The 17,436-nt window shown below is 51.7% G+C and overlaps 1 protein-coding gene across 4 annotated transcripts in view; it reads right to left on the bottom strand.

Moving 5' to 3' along the window:
• The window catches only part of KLHL29 (kelch like family member 29), a 308,129-nt gene that overhangs the window by 206,985 nt on the left and 83,708 nt on the right, over window positions 1–17,436 (bottom strand). The gene's annotated exons all lie outside the window — the stretch shown is intronic.

Genomic DNA, 17,436 nt, shown 5'->3' with positions numbered 1-17,436 from the left:
AAGTTTCTGTTGTTTAAACACCTGTGGTATTTTGTTGGGGCAACCTGAGCAGACTAGTGTAAAAACTGACTTCTACAAAGTGAGGCCCATATGAGAGGCAGGACAGATACCCGATGCTCATAGGGTGTGAAAACAAGACAGGGGGCCATGAGTAGTGGGCAGAGGACCAAAAAATGCAAGAAAAAGTAGGTGACAGGTCACCAGAATCCACCCTGGACAAGATAAGAGCTGAGGGAGTCCTTAGTGGTCCTCAGGTTCAGAGCCAGGATGAGGGGTCATTCACGCCACTGCCACTCTAGGATGAGGGGTCACTCAGGTCATCACCAGGCCACAATGAGAGGTCACTCACGCACTGCCAGTCTCGGATGAGGAGTCAATCATGCCACTGCTAGGCCATCGTAAGAGGTCACTCATGCCCCTGGTAGGGCCTCAGGCTGAAACAAACCCTGTTCTCAGAACTCCCCAGAGAAGACTCAGCAGCCTGCATGAAGGTCCCTCCAGTCCTAATCTTGGAAGCACGCCCCATGGATATTCATGGCAAAGCACGTGTCTTTACAGCAGCCTGGAGTAGTTTCATTTCAATTTGGACCACATGGAGATGAAAAAGATGCTCGGGCCTGTGGTGTGCTTGTTCCCAAGGAACTTCCTGTTAAGGTCACAGGAAAGCCTTTCTGTGGAGATGCTGCTGGTACAGATGTTCCTCAATGTCCTTCCCTGCCTCTCCCAGCTCCCCCAAACCCTCATTTTGGTGTTGCTATTTGCCTCTACAAAATGTGGAGCTTTTCAAAAGACATTCAATTTCCTTTGTTACTATTCAGTTGCCATAGTCAATTAAAATCTATCAATGCCCCTGAATAAATTTGTGCTAGGTGAAGAAAGAGCCTCAGTGCAATCTCTCGACATGATCTCTATTACCTTATGTTGCTTTAATAGCTAGAGTAATAGTTTGTTATTAATGGAATTAAGCAATTCAGTTCAAGCTTCCCAGAGGTCTTATAAGACAACTATTATAATTTGTATTCTCAGATTTTCCATTGAGTAGATGCCATGTGTTTTACATTACTTGCTAATGTTTCGAGAGATAGCAGTAGTATATTTAATATCTGGCTTTGTTTAATGATTCCAAGCCACTTTCAATGTAGGTAAGTGCTGCTGGAATTTTGAGCAGTTTAAAAGTCTACATTGTACAAATAATTATCTGGGATATTATTCAGCCCAATTTCAATTTGTACTTTTATTATGTCATCCATCCATCCAAAAGATTTTATCCAAATGTGTTTTTCACTTTTCTCCCCGAACAGTTTCCTGTCCAGAAAACAGGCTTCAAGTCACAGTCTGTGACCACACAGACAGGCACACACGTGTACACACACACACACACACACACACACACACACAGAGGCCACTCTCACCAATTTAGCATATTTGAATAGAGTCATATTTAATCAAAGATCTAAAAAACTTTTTTTGATGGTTGCAAAAACCTGTTTTTAGAAGAAATAAATGTATGCACTGCATTCTGAAACAGCTTGAGAAAACAAGATCTTACAATGTACACCATCTCTGTATTTAAATAGTTTCATTTCTATTCATGAGCTCCCTGATTAGATACATGGAAAATATCATCAGTAAAATATGAATAATTCTGACAAATTAATAGCCGATTTTTTTGTAAAGAATGAAAATATGTGTAAGCATTGCGTCCTCATTAGGCAAAGCTGCTATCAGGGATGCCTGGAAAATTGTGGCCTGCCTGGCCTCGGCACAAATCCCTCCTAAATCACTAGTGGCGGTGAAAGGAAGAATCCTCCACAGGGTGGTGGTGGGGGGCCCCAGGGACCTGTGTGAAAGGGGAGCCCTATGTGTAGGAACAGGTTGGGGCAAATGCCAGCGGGCCAAGCATGTGCCATGCTCCTCCATTCTCCACCATTCCTGTGAGGCACGTGGGGCAGAAGTGACACAGCCATGAGATCTCAGAGTGGGCAAGGACCTCAGAAACCATTTCTTCCAACCACCAATTACGTCTTGGGCTATTCCCACTGTTGCTGGCACGAGTGATTTTACAACCTTAAGGGACACAGGCACACTCAAACTCTGGCTTTGGGACTCAGAATCCAATGCTCTTTCCATGGGCTGCATGGAAATTCAGTCATACCCATCAGGCATACGCAAGGCCTTTGTGCCAGAGCCTGTCGTCAGCAGTGGGGGCTCGGTGGCTAATGAGGCACAGCCCCATCTTCAAGGAACCCAGAGTGGGAGAGGAGGGGGACGTGATCACAGCTAACGGGATGTGACATGGTGGTGGCAAGCACTGAGCATGTCTCGGCTCTATTCCTCCTTGCTCTGTAGCGTTGAGCATGTCACCTAACATGGTGTGAGCAACAGACTTATCCGTAAAATTGGCAATAATGATTCCTACTCATAGCATGACTTTGAGATGCTTAAAAGTAGTTATTCTGGTTAGGATTCTGGTCTCACTAAAAAGAGCCTGCCCACACCAGCTCATGTTAATGTTGTGAGGCAATGGTAAGGCTTCAGGGGAGCCAGCAGATGGGCAGACAAGAGCTTCGGGGACCAGTCATGGTGAGCACAGCCTCTTGCCCACGGTTCACCTTCTCCCTCATGTCCCTTCTCTTTCCTCCTAGTCATTGCCTTTAAGACTCAACTTTGTTACTCACAGAACCCCAGAATAACTTCTGTCTTGCATCTGGGATACCATTTGGCTAAAGTGCATGACCCCAAATCGGAACTGTCTCTGGTTCCCTCACTTCCCATTCTAGAATCCAGAGATCCTATTGGTCTAGTTGATTTTTTGAGGTCAAGAGCAATCAGTCCTATGTTGCTGGCCAGCCAGTGGAAGGCCACTCTTGAAATCAGGAATCTGCTCCTAGTCCAGTAAATGAGGCTGAAGGCAGGGATGCTGCACTACCTGCTGTCAGCAGCAGGGATTGTGCGTGGGTACAGATGTTTCCAGAAGGTGGTGTGTGCTAGGCAGGTAGCTCCAAACACATTTGATATGGGAGGCCCTCAAAGGTTCTATCCCTTCCTTGCATTAAATGCATGGACAACATGTCAGAAGAGCACAAATGTGAATGGCTGCCTCTGCCTTGGGAGGAGGCCTGGGTGGGGTGGGAATGACATTGCAGGGGGGAACTGCAGGTGGAGCATTTCAGGTGAGACACTGCAAGTGGGGCATTGCAGGTAGAGCATTGCAGTTGGGGCATTGCAGGTGGAGCAAACAGCACGGGAAAGGCACCAGAGTGGGACCACAGGTGGTGCTTTCAGCATGGGCGGGGCAGTGGTGCTTTCAGAGGCAGATGCCTGGACTTTATCCTATAGGGACTGGCAGCTGAGTGTGGCTTGTTCCCCGGAGAAGGCCCTCCGGGGCTTCAGAAGGGGAATCAGAAAGGGGCAAGAGGGAGGTAGGGAGAGAGATGGGTTTAGCACTGATGAAGACCTTTGAGCTGGGAAAGAGCAGTGGGAATGGAAGGGAGGCTAGGGGAGAGGCTGGGAGATGGAGCCAGTAGCCTGGGATGTGGGGGTAAAGAGTAATGGGGGAGGGGAGCTCCCACAATTTTGACTTGGGATCTGGGTAGGTGGTACGGCCATTCCCAGAGGTGGGAAGCACAGGTTGAGGAGCCGGCTGGAGAGCCGAGGAATTCTGTGAGGTCTTGTGGCCCCTGAGAGATATCCTGGGGAGGGGGAGGGGGCCATGTGGACGGACCTTGGGGGCAGGTCTTGGAGTTGCCAGTTTATAGCTGGGCGACAGGGGATCAACAGTGCCTAGAAGGCTGGGAGACAGTCATAAGGGGGTTCAAGTTGCCCATCTGGGGATGAAAGAGGCAGCTACCCAGGGGTGAGAGGGTCAAGAGTGGGGCTGATGGGCCAGCTGGGTGGGACGCTGGCAGGTGTGGGCACTATGGCAGGTGGGCAGCCCCCATCACCCTCAATCACCAGCCCTTCCTAAGAAAAGTCCTAGGCTACTTAGGGTCTGCCCCCACTTTTCTGGGAAACCTAGAGCTCATTTCTGTCTTTCCCTGAGCAGGAGTAAAGAATCAGTGGAGAAAGTGTTCTGAAACCCTCAGTCCTCGTGTCCCTGCACTAAAGGCCCCTCTACTGAGCTGTTCTGTAAGAACAGCAAAGCTAGAGGCTGCATCGGCTCACATAACCCCTGGCCTGCAGAAGCTCAGAGCAAGCCCACTGAAGCTTGGAGCTCTTGAGGGGTGCAGGCAGAGGGAGAGACTTTTCCAGGCCACCTGGGAGTCCTCGGGCCTATTGGAGGCTGTGGGCTTCCACAGGGCAAAGGAGCAAACTGCTGGTCTCCCCAGTAATTTTCATAATAGGATCTCATGGGAGGGAAGGAGGGGTTGGGTGCAGGCTGGCTTCCTAAACTGGCACAGGGGGTAACTCTCTCGACTCAGCCGCTGGGAGCCCGTCCATTTAACCAGCCCTGGGGGGTGGGGTGGGGGTGGGGGGTGCAGTGCATAAACCAGCATTAATATTGAACGACTGCCACTCTGTTTACTTTTACAAGCCCCAACTTCCCATAAATCCAAGTCAGAATCAATCATCTTTTATGGAAGATATTAATGGCAATTCCATTATTTAAATCCAATCAATGTTGGTTTTTTTTTTTTTTTTCCCAGCTTTTTTTTTTTTTTTTTTTGGTTCCTTTGTGTTGAAGCCAAGTAGTGTGGAGGGTGCTTTTGACCAAGCAACGGGGAAAAAAATAGTCCAATGACCTTGCTCACATCTCAGTATTTTGGTAAGATAACTGCTTAAGGAAAAGGTTTCCATTTCTGTCCATTTATCCTACAGAGGAGGAAGGCTTTAATTCCAGGGGCGGAGGAAAAATAAAAATTCTTCTCTTGCATTCACCGCGTCCTGCCTGAGCGCTGTCAGGGACACTCAGCGTCACTGCTTTTTAAACTCAGCCTTAGCGGCCGTCTACGACTTTCCAATCAAATTCTATTTATTTATTTCTTTTCTTTTATTTTTTTTTTTGTTTTTTTTGTTTTTTAGCCATGAGCCCCCAACTCTTCCAGGAATTGGTTTCAATGGCCCACAAAATAGCTAATGTTTAGCAGAAACATGTGGGGGTTCTTTGTTCCCAGAAGTAAAAAGGCACAAAATGAAGACAAACCTAGCAGCTCAGGAGATTATCAACACGCCAACAGAGGGGCCCACGGGACACATGCGGCACATACCTGGCTCCTGGCGGCCTCCCCCATCAGATGCTCACGAAGAAGAGAATGAATGGGTGAAGATGTGGAACTCCTAATTCCACTTAAACCCTGGGGTCAAAGAGGATATCACTAAGAGAACTGGCTTTTCACACCCAAACGTGGGACAGGGACAGGGAGAGACTGACAGTCCCCCTGATACCTGCCTGCGAGGCCTCCTTTTGTCGGGCCCTGTTTCTCCCCTGCTTCAGGACTTCACGGGGGTGTCACCTCCTGCAAGAAGCTCCCCCAGCTCCCTGGCCAGACGGCAGCCTTGCACCGACTCATGCACCATCTACCCCCCTTTCCCCTCAGCATCCCCAGTGGGGGGCACCTCTGTGCTGTGCCTGCAGGACACCTCTGTGTCCCTCGGAGGAGCCTCATCTCCTGCACTAATGGAGCCTTCAGTGGGGAGGGATTCAACAGGGCAGGTTTCGGAGAATGCTTCAGCGTGGCAGGAGGCATGAAGGCCTGTGAGTCAGCCGGCTTTTGGAGGAGGCAGCTGGGGACTAGCTGTTCTCCATTTCCACTCAAAACAAAACCAGGGAAAATGGGCTTAAATTGCAGCAAGGGAGATTTAGGTCAGATAGAAGAGGAGCCTGCCAGAGCCACCGGAATAGGGACTCTGGGGGCTGATGGAATTTCCTTCCCTGGAGACCTCAGCCAGCAGGCTTTTGGGCCAGATCCATCCATCCCCACAGCTTGATGCGGGAGGAGGACCAGGACGGCGGGCCCTGGGGGCCCTCCTCCTCCACGGCACCTCCTCACTGGGAACAGGAGGACGAACGACATGTGAGCGCACGGAACAGCATCGTTTCTTGGGGCCATCGGAGAGATGTCCTTTCTGTTATGGCCCACAGACAAGCCACGCTCTGCCTCACGACAAAAAACAATTTCTCTCACTCCTTTGACTGCCAGGGCTGGAAACTCCCCCTCCCACCCTCCATCCTTCCCTCAGTGAGAGTTTGGTTTTCGGTCAATCCATCCACAACTGGGCGGGCCTGGAAAGTCCTGTCTTAGAGGCCTAAGGAGCTGGCCTGGTGCCCTGGAAGCAGCACGGCGGAGCCTCAGGCCATAGCCGCCACCAGTGACAGGAGGTGTGAGCCCCACGAATAGGGCTCTGAGCACAGGTGGAGGTGGGCCCCTCTTTTTTGGGGTGGATGGTGTCACAGTAGTCACCAAAAACCCTCGGCAATTCCAGTGAGAGGCCACAGTCAAAAGCACCGCCCAGCCTCAAGGCAAATCTGTGACCCACCTGTAACACACATAGGGAACTTTCTAGATCTGGTTTCAGGGAGGCAGCAGTGCCTGTGCCATTTCCTGCTCTTACATTTGTCAGTCCCTGCCCTGCTTTGGACTGACCTCATCTTACAGGCATCCCTGGAAGTTACCTTCCGTCCTTCCTGAAACCGGGTCAGGTGAAAACACAATAGAGAGCTTCCTGCTTGTCCCTGGCTGGGCCCTGGCACGGTTCCCATCCCCACTTCAGGCCTCTGAGGACAGAGGGTCAGAGACCCCTTTCCCGCCCATGGGGGCCGGGTCAGCGTCCTCCCTTCTGGTAAATCCCACAACAGGGTCAGTGCCCCCAGTTCTGTAGAGAGCTCTGCGAGGCCCTGGAAGAAAATCATCTGTGTGCTGGTTGGGAGGGGGGCAGAGAAGGGACTGACGGGGATGGCGTCACTGTGTCCAGAACAGTGGCTGGGCCGCCCTTGTCTGCTCTCGTCAGCCTGCAAGACTCAGCCCCTTGATGAATGACATGCTGAGGTCATGGGTCAAAGGCAAGAGATATTCCCGGAGTAGAATCTTTCCCCATTTCTGGAAGCAAAGGAACTCAGGACAGGACCAGCACCTCCCCTGAAGAGATTCCATCCAACAGAGATGGGAAGGTTCTAGTTGTTTCAAGCTGTTCTAGGATGTAGCAAGGTGACCCCTTCTCCTGGCCTTTGTATCTGCCAGTCTTAACCACCCCACTGTCCACAGTAGGAGCGGTCAGAAGGCTCCTTGGGCTGGCCACCACAATTATTGAGAAATTTGCATGCCTGGGAACCACTGTGGCTTCCTCTACCACGCGGCCTGGCCCTGGAGGTTTGTGCAACATTCCAGATGTGTGACAACTACAGGGCCTAGCATTCAGTAACTCCACCCTGCTCCTTGAAGCTCCCAACTCAGAGGAGCTCCGGTAGTCTGAGAAGTGTAACTAAGACCTTTCACGACCAGGCCTTAGGGAGCTCACCGTACAGGGACTGATGATATATGTGCCTCTACCTAGAAGAAGCCAATCTAGTCTTAAAGACCAACCACAAAGCATAGGTTTACTCCATCCAGGCAAAAGCTCCTTCCACAAGGTAAGAGTTCTCTGTGGGAGTGTGGCCAGAAGGATGCAATGTCTTCCTGACAGGGAAAAAGTGCACCAGGCCTGTGAGAAGATGGGTGTCCTGAAAACATGCCCTCCTGCTCCCCTTCTCAAGCGCCCTTGGATTGGCTGCCAAGCCTGCCCACACCATTAACCAGGCAGCCAGCCCAGTGAGTGTGGTCTGAAACCCCATGAAACACCTCCAAGGCCTTATCCTTGATGAGAAAGACTGGGGAGGGGAACATAAGCTCCTAGGACTCCCAGTTCACCTGGGAGGGCATAGGTCACATGGAGACAAAGGCCAGACGAATGACGGGAGGTCGAGGGTCACAGGTGGTTAGAGTGGCCATACTGGTCAAGAAGGAGAGCTCTCACGCCAAGCGGACCTGAATCCCAGCCCAGCACTTTCAGATCTTGGCTCAGACTTTGGGTAAAATGTGAATTCCCCTGAACTTCAGCATGCTGCCCTGCAAAGGGGGACAGTGACCACACCCATGTGCACAGGGCACTTGGGAGGATTCAAGGAGAAGCTGTATGCCTGTCGTTCAGCATAGTCCTTGGCACTTGGTCATCACTCAATATTGTTACTCTAGAAACCAACTCCTGCATGAGCCTGGAGGAAGGGTGATGCCTTTGGTCAAGGGTGAGAAGGGAGGGCTGTAGAGAGGCTCTAGCTATGGGCTATGCTGATACCGGAGGCAGGGATGGATCCACACCATCCTGGCAGCACTAGCCCTTGCCAAGCCTCCTTCTAAATGGATTATTGTTTATTGGCGGCTTATACCATCTCTCGGGTTATGAATTATTTACCAGATAATGACTTCATAATTGTTAATGACAGCTGCCCCAAGGACATGCTGACATACCTTCTGAAGCCACAATGCTAACTGTGGTGTAGTCCCAGAAGCCCCCATGTGGCCACATCCAGAGTGTCACTCAGGGGGACAGAGCCTGACTGGCTCTTGGGAATCCATCATAACTCCAATCCCTCATGATACAGATAAGGAAACTGAGATCCAAGGAGGGGTGAGGACATGCTTCCAGGTCCCAGAGCCAGCCAGTGGCAACCTGGGGTTGGTCAAGCCCCAGTGTTTCTGGTGATCATTTCTCCACTGTCTGGGTATAGGCTGCTGGGGCAGGCCTAACACGAGGTTAGGGCCTGTCTTCAGGAGGTCACAGGTATGGGGGTGGGGAAGAAAATGAGTCTGTGATGGGTGCTGAGAGATCCCCTCTCCCCCACCCGAAGTGAGCAGGAGGGGCCCCAGGATGCCCTGTTGTCCACAGAGAATCAGGATGTAGCTCTATAGCTGCTTGGGGGTCCCTGTGAGCTAAGGAGGGCCACCTCCCTGGGAGCAGAAGTCCTCTGCTGATTAGCCGCATTCAGCAATGCAGAGCTGCAGGATGACTGACGGGGAAGGGTAGGGGCAAGGGGTGGGCACACCAGTACCTTCCTTGAAAGTGCATTTGGTCCTGAAGAGAGGATGAATTAAGTTCATGACTCAGTTGGAGTCCTAGCCCCTGAGAATAATAGCAAATATTTGTAGAGGACCATGCTGCAGGTGCTATTCTAGGCGCTGTGTTACGTTAACTCATTTAATCCTTACAACCACCATATGATGTAGGTATTATTCTAATCCCTGTTTTTCAGATGAAGAAACTGAAGCATAGGGAGGCTCAGTAATATGCTGGAGGTTGCACAGCAGGTAAGAGGCAGGGCTGGGAGCAGGACCAGGCAGTCTGGGTCCACCATCTGGGCTCAACCATTATGCCATGTTGCTTACTAGAAATGTTTCCCAAGTGTATGAGTGCAAGGCTGTGAGGCTCCATTGGATGCAGGACACACCTTTCTAAATGTGGCTTGAATGTGAAATTGGGCATATGGAGACCCTGCTTCCCAGAAGGGGGCCCAGGGAGGCCTATTTCCTCCTGGATTGTAGAGTGTGGACTGTGCCTGGAACAGCAGGAAGGAGAGCTCTGGCCTGGGGTTGTGTGGTATCCCCTGGGGACAGTGGCCTTGCAAGGACAAGGTCAGTGCCTTGCCCTCACTCCCCTAAGGTAAGCACTGTGAGCTGCGGCTGGTCCTTGAGCTCACAGGTGAGATAGGCTGAATGGCCCACTCATCCATACATTTGAGGCCTTCTCTGTGCCAGGCTTTGGGGAGGGACCCAGAGGCTAATACAGAGGCCTTGCCCTCAGGGCACTGCCAGCTGTCTCCCAGGGCAGGCAGAAGAGACAAGAGCCAGGTGTCAAGTGTTGAGGGTCCCGTGATGGAAAGGAGGCAGAGCGACTGAAGGACTCAGGAGAACATGAGCATAGCTAGAGACCATGTGAGGTAGCTTTTTCTATCATCAGGGTTTATTAGGTGCAGAGATCACCTACACCTCCTACCCCTATGTTGAGAGCTCACAATGGTAGAGGGATGAGCGTCAAGCACACTGGACAGCGAAGGGACCACATCTGACCCAAGAAGAAGTGAGGGAATGGCTGCCAGGGAGAGTAACAGCGTCAGGAAATCCGAGGAGAGAAGATTCCCGTGAGTGGGTGGCTGGGAGCTCTTTGCCAGGAGATGGGTGGGGATGGGAGAGGCCTTTCCGAGATATTCAGGCTTGCAGGATGAGTGCCTAGAGGTGTGATGCACACATGTAGAGTCTATTAGGAGCACGAGGGTCTGTCTGCATGGGAACAGAGACAGTGTGTGTGTACACATCGGTGGCGGGGGCGGCGGGGGGGGGGGTTGTCACGGGAGGTGAGCTTGGCTAGCTGGTGCGGGGCCTGATTTACCTTAGCTGGTTCACAGAGCCAGAAGTACGGCTCAGTGTACCCCTGAGCAAGACAGTAGAGCACTTTGAGTGCATTTCAGAAAGCCCTGATCTGGTGCTAAATAAATAATCATACTGCTCATTCTGGGATGGAGAGGCAGGATGCCTCCTGTACACGCTAATGGGAGGGTGAGGCTCTCTGGCTGGCTGGCTGGGGCCGCGTTGTGCCGTTCTGTGAGCGCTGATCTGAGAGTCCCTGGGTAGACCCTCTCTGTGTCGGACTTTCATTTCCCACTTAAAGCACCTGTCTGACTACCTGGAGAAGGGGGGCTGGGTTAATTGTTATCTCCTGCACTGTTACTAGGTTACTTTGTAAAAGCAGAAATATGCTTTAAATGATTTGTTGTTGTTGTTGCTTGCTTATGAACCAGATGCTTTTATCTAAATGAGTTGCTACAAATATTAATAATAAAAAAAAAAACCCTCAACCCATGAGGGTTGCTAGGCTGCGTCTGCCTTACACCAGCGAACTGTTGCTCTGAGAATGAGGCATAAGCCCCCTAGTTTTTCAGCCCCTGGCTCACTTACAGGTCAGAGGGAAATATGTATCGGCTACAATTAGCGTGCCTCCAAATGGCTGGAGGAGAGGACCCAGTGAGGCAGTGGAGTGGTCTCTGGCCAGTGATGGTGATGTTACTGCCTGTTCAAGTGGTGCTGGAGCTTGGTGCTGGTGGGTGACAGCATAGGTCTGGCTGACGTGTAGTCTTTAGGCCTCTTGGGTCATGGTGGATGGGAGGAAGGACAGTTTTCTTTCTGGGTTGCTTCTGGAGTACACTGAGGCCCAGAGGATGATCATTCCATTACTGGCTTGATACATAATAGGTGCTCAATTAATGTTTGTGGAAGACAGGCTGGCACACCATTGACACTTGCTCAGAGCTCTTTAGGCTTCAGTATAAGGAGCAGCAGTTGACATGAAGGCAGGAGGGGCCTCTGGATTAGGAACCAGGGCACAAGGACTCCAGTTCTCCTTCTGCTCTGACTGGCTGTGTGAGCTCGGGCAAGACACTGGCCCTCTCCGGGCTTCAGCTTGCTGCTTGGTGTAATAAAGGACAACAGTAATTTCTCTCTTTCTACCTCCTCAGGTCTCCCTCATGACCGAGGAGAAGGAACTGTGTAAAAATGTGTTGCAAACAAAAAGCAGTAGGTCAGAGGAGGAGATAAAAGAAGTCCTACAATCTAAGCCTTGGATGGTCTAACAAATTGGGGTTGGGGCAGTGGTTGCCCAGAGCACAGGCTGCCAAAAGTCTCTGTTTTGGGGTCAGAAAGTGCATGGGGAGCTTGGATGTGAGAGGGCTCTATGAGCCTGCAGCTATGTCTCCATTATCCTAGAGGGTGACTTTCAGAGGCTTAGCACAGCATTCAGTGGCCACCAGGGCCAAGACCTTGTTACCTTTCTTGCTGCATTTCCCAACCCATAGGTCTCTCTTAGTACTTACGCTCTGAGCTCTCTTGTCTTTTTATATCTTGAGACTTTTGCACAAGCTGTTCCCATTGCCTGGAACATTCCCTGGGTGCATGCACATGCGCACATGCACAGAGACACACACAAACACACAGACACAGACGCACACACACAGACTTCATTTCCAGTTTAAAGCCACCTCTTCTTGGAAGCCTGTTAGTTTTGACCGAACTAAGTTAGTTGAGTACTCTCCTCCACTCACATGGAAGCTCTGGGTCAGGGATTTGGTCTCGCATGGTCACTGCCTAGAATGATGCATGGCATATAGTAGGTGCTCAAGAAATATTTGCTCAGTAAATGAACTGTTCTTTCATAGCACTTCCATAGTACCAATTCCTATCGTTGCATTTATCACCTCTGCTTATAAGAATATATTCACTCTCTGGTCTCTCTGGGCTGCCAGCTGCTTGAGGAGAGGGCTTTTGTCTGACCTCTCTGGACTCTGGCCCTAGAACAATATGCAATGTGGTTGCTACTAAGTGCTTGAAGGGATAAAGGAATGAATGCTGAAATGCCCTTCGTTTCACCACGTACAGGCTGTTCTTCTACAGCTCCAGTACTCCTGCAGTGTCATGCTGTGTGCACGCAAGCGAGAGAGAGAGAGAGAGAGAGAGAGAGAGAAAGGGAAAGAGAGAGAGAGAGCAATTTATGATTGAAGGCAAAAACTTCAAAGTTCTTTTGAGTGGACTGTGCATACATGAGATCTTCAAGAAGGGACAGAAGTCCAGTAGTTTAGGAGCATCCTTGCATGGTCACTGGACAGATGTATGCATGGTGCTTTCCCTGAGCAGGGCTCTGGTGGCAGGGCCACTACTAGCCTATTTGGTATTTCTGCACAAATTAAAATTCTGTGCAAATTAGGCGTGCCTCCCTCTGGGCGCTCACAGTACACAGCAAAGCTTGTAAGGTGTAGGCTGGGTCAGTCTCGACACCCCCAGGGCCAGGTGCCCTCCTGTAGGGGACAAACTCACAACTGTTCCCAGCAGCCCCAGCCACTGGGGCGCATTCAAGGTAAGGAAAAAGACAGGTCGCTTGGAAAATCAAACTTGGCCACAAAAATAAACTCTGAGGTTTGCAGATAAGCTATTTCGAGCCCAGGTGCCAAATGAGGTTTTGCAGCTAGAGTGAACTGCTGTGTGCGCGCCCCACCCCAGCCCTGTTAACTAACAGGAACTGCTCTGGGTATTTGCTGTTCCTGAACAACTTTGCTTCCAGAAATGGGGAAAGATTCCACTCCGGGGACATCTCTTGCCTTTGACCCATGACCTCAGTATGTCGTTCATCAAGGGGCTGAGTCTTGCAGGCTGACGAGAGCAGACAAGGGCGGCCCAACCACTGTTCTGGACACAGTGAAGCCATTCCCGTCAGTCCCTTCTCTGCCCCCTCCCAACCAGCACACAGATGATTTTCTTCCAGGGCCTCGCAGAGCTCTCTACAGAACTGGGGGCACTGACCCTGTTGTGGGATTTACCAGAAGGGAGGGCACTGACCCGGCCCCCATGGGCGGGAAAGGGGTCTCTGACCCTCTGTCCTCAGAGGCCTGAAGTGGGGATGGGAACCGTGCCAGGGCCCAGCCAGGGACAAGCAGGAAGCTTTCTATTGTGTTTTCACCTGACCCGGTTTCAGGAAGGATGGAAGGTAACTTCCAGGGATGCCTGTAAGAAGATGAGGTCAGTCCAAAGCAGGGCAGGGACTGACAAATGTAAGAGCAGGAAATGGCACAGGCACTGCTGCCTCCCTGAAACCAGATCTAGAAAGTTCCCTATGTGTGTTACAGGTGGGTCACAGATTTGCCTTGAGGCTGGGCGGTGCTTCTGACTGTGGCCTCTCACTGGAATTGCTGGGGGAGCCTCACAAAATACTAATGACTAATGCCTGGGTCCCATCCCGAGAGATTTTGATCTAAATGATCTGGTGTATCTAGCCTGGATATCAGAATTTTTTAAATGTCCCCAGGTGATTTTAATATGCAGCCAGAGTTGAGAGCCACTGTCTTGACTTGGAAGAGGCAAACAAGAAGCCAATGTTACAACATGATTCAATATGAGGCAGTATGACAAGGCTGGCGAGAAGAATATGTCGGTGCTGAAATCAGAGGCACTTCTCCCAAGGGGCCCAGCAAAGGGATCACAGTGACAGGATAAACATTAACTGCCACAGAATCCTGAATGTGGGCACCTCAGTATGATCGATAGGAAAAGAAGATCTTCTAAGAGCCCGTAGGGTTCATGCGAAAGCATTCGGGGGGTGGGGTGAGATGAACAGGGTTGACAATGTGACAGCCAAAGTACCCGGCTTTTGGATGGTTTGATCAGGGAAGGGGGGAGTGGGGCAGGGGAGCGCGTAGATTTTAGAGTATGTGAAGAGTACATTAATGACATATCACCCAGGAACTTTGTTTTGCTAAATCTCCATAACTTCCATGTCCATTCCTCAGGGCTCAGAGTCCAGGAATTTGGTAACACCTGGGAGTTGAGAGCAGTGTGAAGGATCTAAAGTACATGGACGCCCATCCTCAGAAGAACAATGACATTAGGAAGTCTGGGTCCTACAGGACCCAGGGATCTGTAGGTTTTAAAGCTCTCTGGGTGATTCCAGCGTTCACCGAGAGCTGATACTTCTGGCCCAGGAAGACCTGCCAGTCTTCTCCTGGGAGTTAGGCAGGACCTTAGCCTATGTGGAGGAGATGAACTCAGCAGCTCCATGGGGCAGTTTTGCTCAGTTAATGCTGGAGTTGGGACCAGAGCCCAGTGGCTGCTTCCCAGTCTAAGGTCCTATCCATCTGCTGTCTGTGTGGCTACTTTCTGCTGCATCTTAGAACTAAGATGGTCTGATCTCACAATGTGGAGACAAGAGGACAGTGCCTATCTTTAAGGAGCTTGTGGTCCAGGAAGGAAGATGAGAAATGCAGCGCAGGGAGGAGTGAGTACCAAGGTCCCCAAAGGCTGCCTAGCAGTGAGGTGGCTTTGTGTTAGCCAGGCTGAGTCTGGGATGCAAATCAGACAGGTTGTGACCAACTCTCAGGACTCTGGAGGTGGTCGGGACCTTAGGAGAGAGGTGCCACCTGAGAATGAAGCCCCAGAGACAGCTGGAGCAGAGGGAGTAGAGGGACCGCTGAGAGAAAGGAAAGCTGAGGAAAACCTTACAGCTCCAATGCCCTTACTCACAGCAGGAGGAGGAAGAGGGGCTAGAGTGGCCACAAAGATGGACATGGCCCATCAAGCCAAGGGGGAGAGAGGCCGATGGTCTCCTTGAAGCTAGCAGGGAGGTCACTTGCTGATCCTTTCTTAGGTGGAGAGGTCAGGCCAGAGGTCTTGGGGATGATGGCAAAGGTGGGGCTCTGCGGAAGAATCTGTGCTGGGGTGGCTGGTGTGGTTCCATGGACTCCTCGGCGGGCTGAGTGCCCAGAAGTTTCCCAGAAGGTTCCTGGGGTGGGGCTGGGAGAGGAAGCGAGGACAAAGGACAAGTGGGGGAGAGAGTGGATGTGTTGGTGAAGGCAGCACTGAAACGTCTGCCCATAGGTCTGTCTTTGGGTGGGAGCCATGGAAGCCAAAGGCAGAAGGATGAGAAAGAGAAGAAGGGGGAGGGAATGAAGCAAGGTTGTCGAGAGTTAGGGAGTGAGAAGGGTGTGGTCAGCAAGGGCACCTTCAGATTGGCTTTGCCAGCTGAAGCTGTGGTGAGCGCGCAAGTCCAGGGTAGGGCAGGGCACACGGTGTTCTCTAACGGAGGAGTTCCAAGTCCCATCAGCTTGGGGAGACATCTGCAATGTCCTCTCAGGATGCAGGGCATGCAGGGGGGACGAGGGGCGCTGGTTGAGGAGTGCTGAGGCAGGGATTGAGACAGGGGAGGCCACAGAGGGGCGCTCCTCAGCACTGATGGGGATCCAAGTCTGCCCTTCACCACCTCCAAAAGTCTAGGCAACTGTCAATGTCATTCTTGGCTCAGCATTAGGTCCTGCACAAACCAGGTCTTGAGCCTTACCTCCCCTGAGCTCCACCCCTGCCCAAGTCCCTCACTGCAGGACAGGGATCAGGTTTCCCTCCTGCCGGCTGGGTGCGCACCACACTCTTGGTCACTGACCAGCACAGCGCAGCCTTCCCTGCTTTGCACGGGAGCAGGCTCCGTTTTGCAGCAGGATCCACACAGCCCAGCGATCTGGCCCAGTTTCCAGAGGAAGGTGATAGCTTCTTCCACTGGTCACCAGGGGACAGACTGGGCTGTGCAGACTTCCTATCTTCTTGGGAATCAATGGAGCTCTGCACGTGAGGGAAAAGCGAAAAGCACACCCGGGCACCGGGCCACGTGCTACGGTGTTCCCAGGAGCAGTTGTGGCTGTGCAAGCAGTGATGTATTCACTGAGAGCCCCAGCAGGTGCTGCGTGGGGGTTGTGGAAGGGGATATGGAGATGAATCAGATGTGATTCCCATCCTCCAGGAGCTGGCCAGGTGGTAGGGAAGACTGATGTGAGTTCACAGTGGGGACACCAGTCTACCGGTGGATCGACCAGGTATCCTATGAAGGTCCCTCCCTACCCTAAAATATATGCTTCTTGAAGATCAGGATAAAGAGCCATGTGCCACTCTGCGTCAATGGGAAGGAACAGAAGATCCTAAAATAAAGGCCGTCGAACCCATTCACTCCCGCCACACTCGCATCACCTAAAACTTGGAGGCTTACCCTTGGAAAGCTGACTTCTGTGAAGAGCATTCCTTATTCTCTTCTCAGACAGTCACCTCCACTTCTAGGAGCTAGAAATGCCACCATCACCAGATCCAAGATGCCACTGTCACCAGAACTGTCTAGTTTTCCAACTCCCCTCCTCTCACTTGATAGTCACAGAAGCAAAACGCTACCTAGGGCCTGGGACAACTAACCAGGATGGCTGTCCAGCTGCTCAGTGGCTCAGGGGTGCCATGAAATGCACGCCAACAGCCTACCAGCTCCCGAGGCCAGAAACCCATCTGCCCCCACTGGCTGTCCCTCTTGGGCTGCTAGGTGGGAACAGTGGCAGCAGGCTGGATGCCCAGTGAATGTTTCTTCCATTGTGGCAGCTGATCCAGGCCCAGCCTGGAGCTTCCTCCTGCTTCTTGCTGACAACCATGGCTACCTACAATTCAGAATCCTAGAGCTGCAGTTTTTTCTCTGTATGCCAAGGCTCTGGGAGTGGAGGACCATCCCCAACCTGGCTGTTTCCGAGTCCATAGGGAACCTGGACAGGGCAGGAAATTTGCTAGTCTGCTGCTCTGGCCCCTGATTCAGAAGAAAGCTGGAGTTCAGACCACACAAGGGGGTCCGGGTAGAGGCCATGAAGTTCCTGGCCAGAGGGCACCAGGGTGTGGTGTCTAAGGACACCTGGGGCTGCTATGGCTTGTGCTCACCCAGCACCAGGCACAATGTGCTACACAGAGATGACTCTGGCCCATGGACTTCTAAAGCATCAAGTGCCATCAAGACACGCTAGGCTGGGCCAGCTGAGCCTCGTGTCCTGAACCCCAGCACCCATGCTTCCCTCCTCCAACCTTCATCCCAGGTCTATCCTCCTGTCCCTTGAGCAATAGTAAACAGGTGCTGGCAACT

The sequence above is a fragment of the Nyctereutes procyonoides genome, unplaced genomic scaffold, assembly GCF_905146905.1.
Source record: "Nyctereutes procyonoides isolate TBG_1078 unplaced genomic scaffold, NYPRO_anot_genome, whole genome shotgun sequence".
NCBI classification, from domain to species: Eukaryota; Metazoa; Chordata; class Mammalia; order Carnivora; family Canidae; genus Nyctereutes; species Nyctereutes procyonoides.
This window is presented reverse-complemented; position numbering and strand designations above follow the sequence as displayed.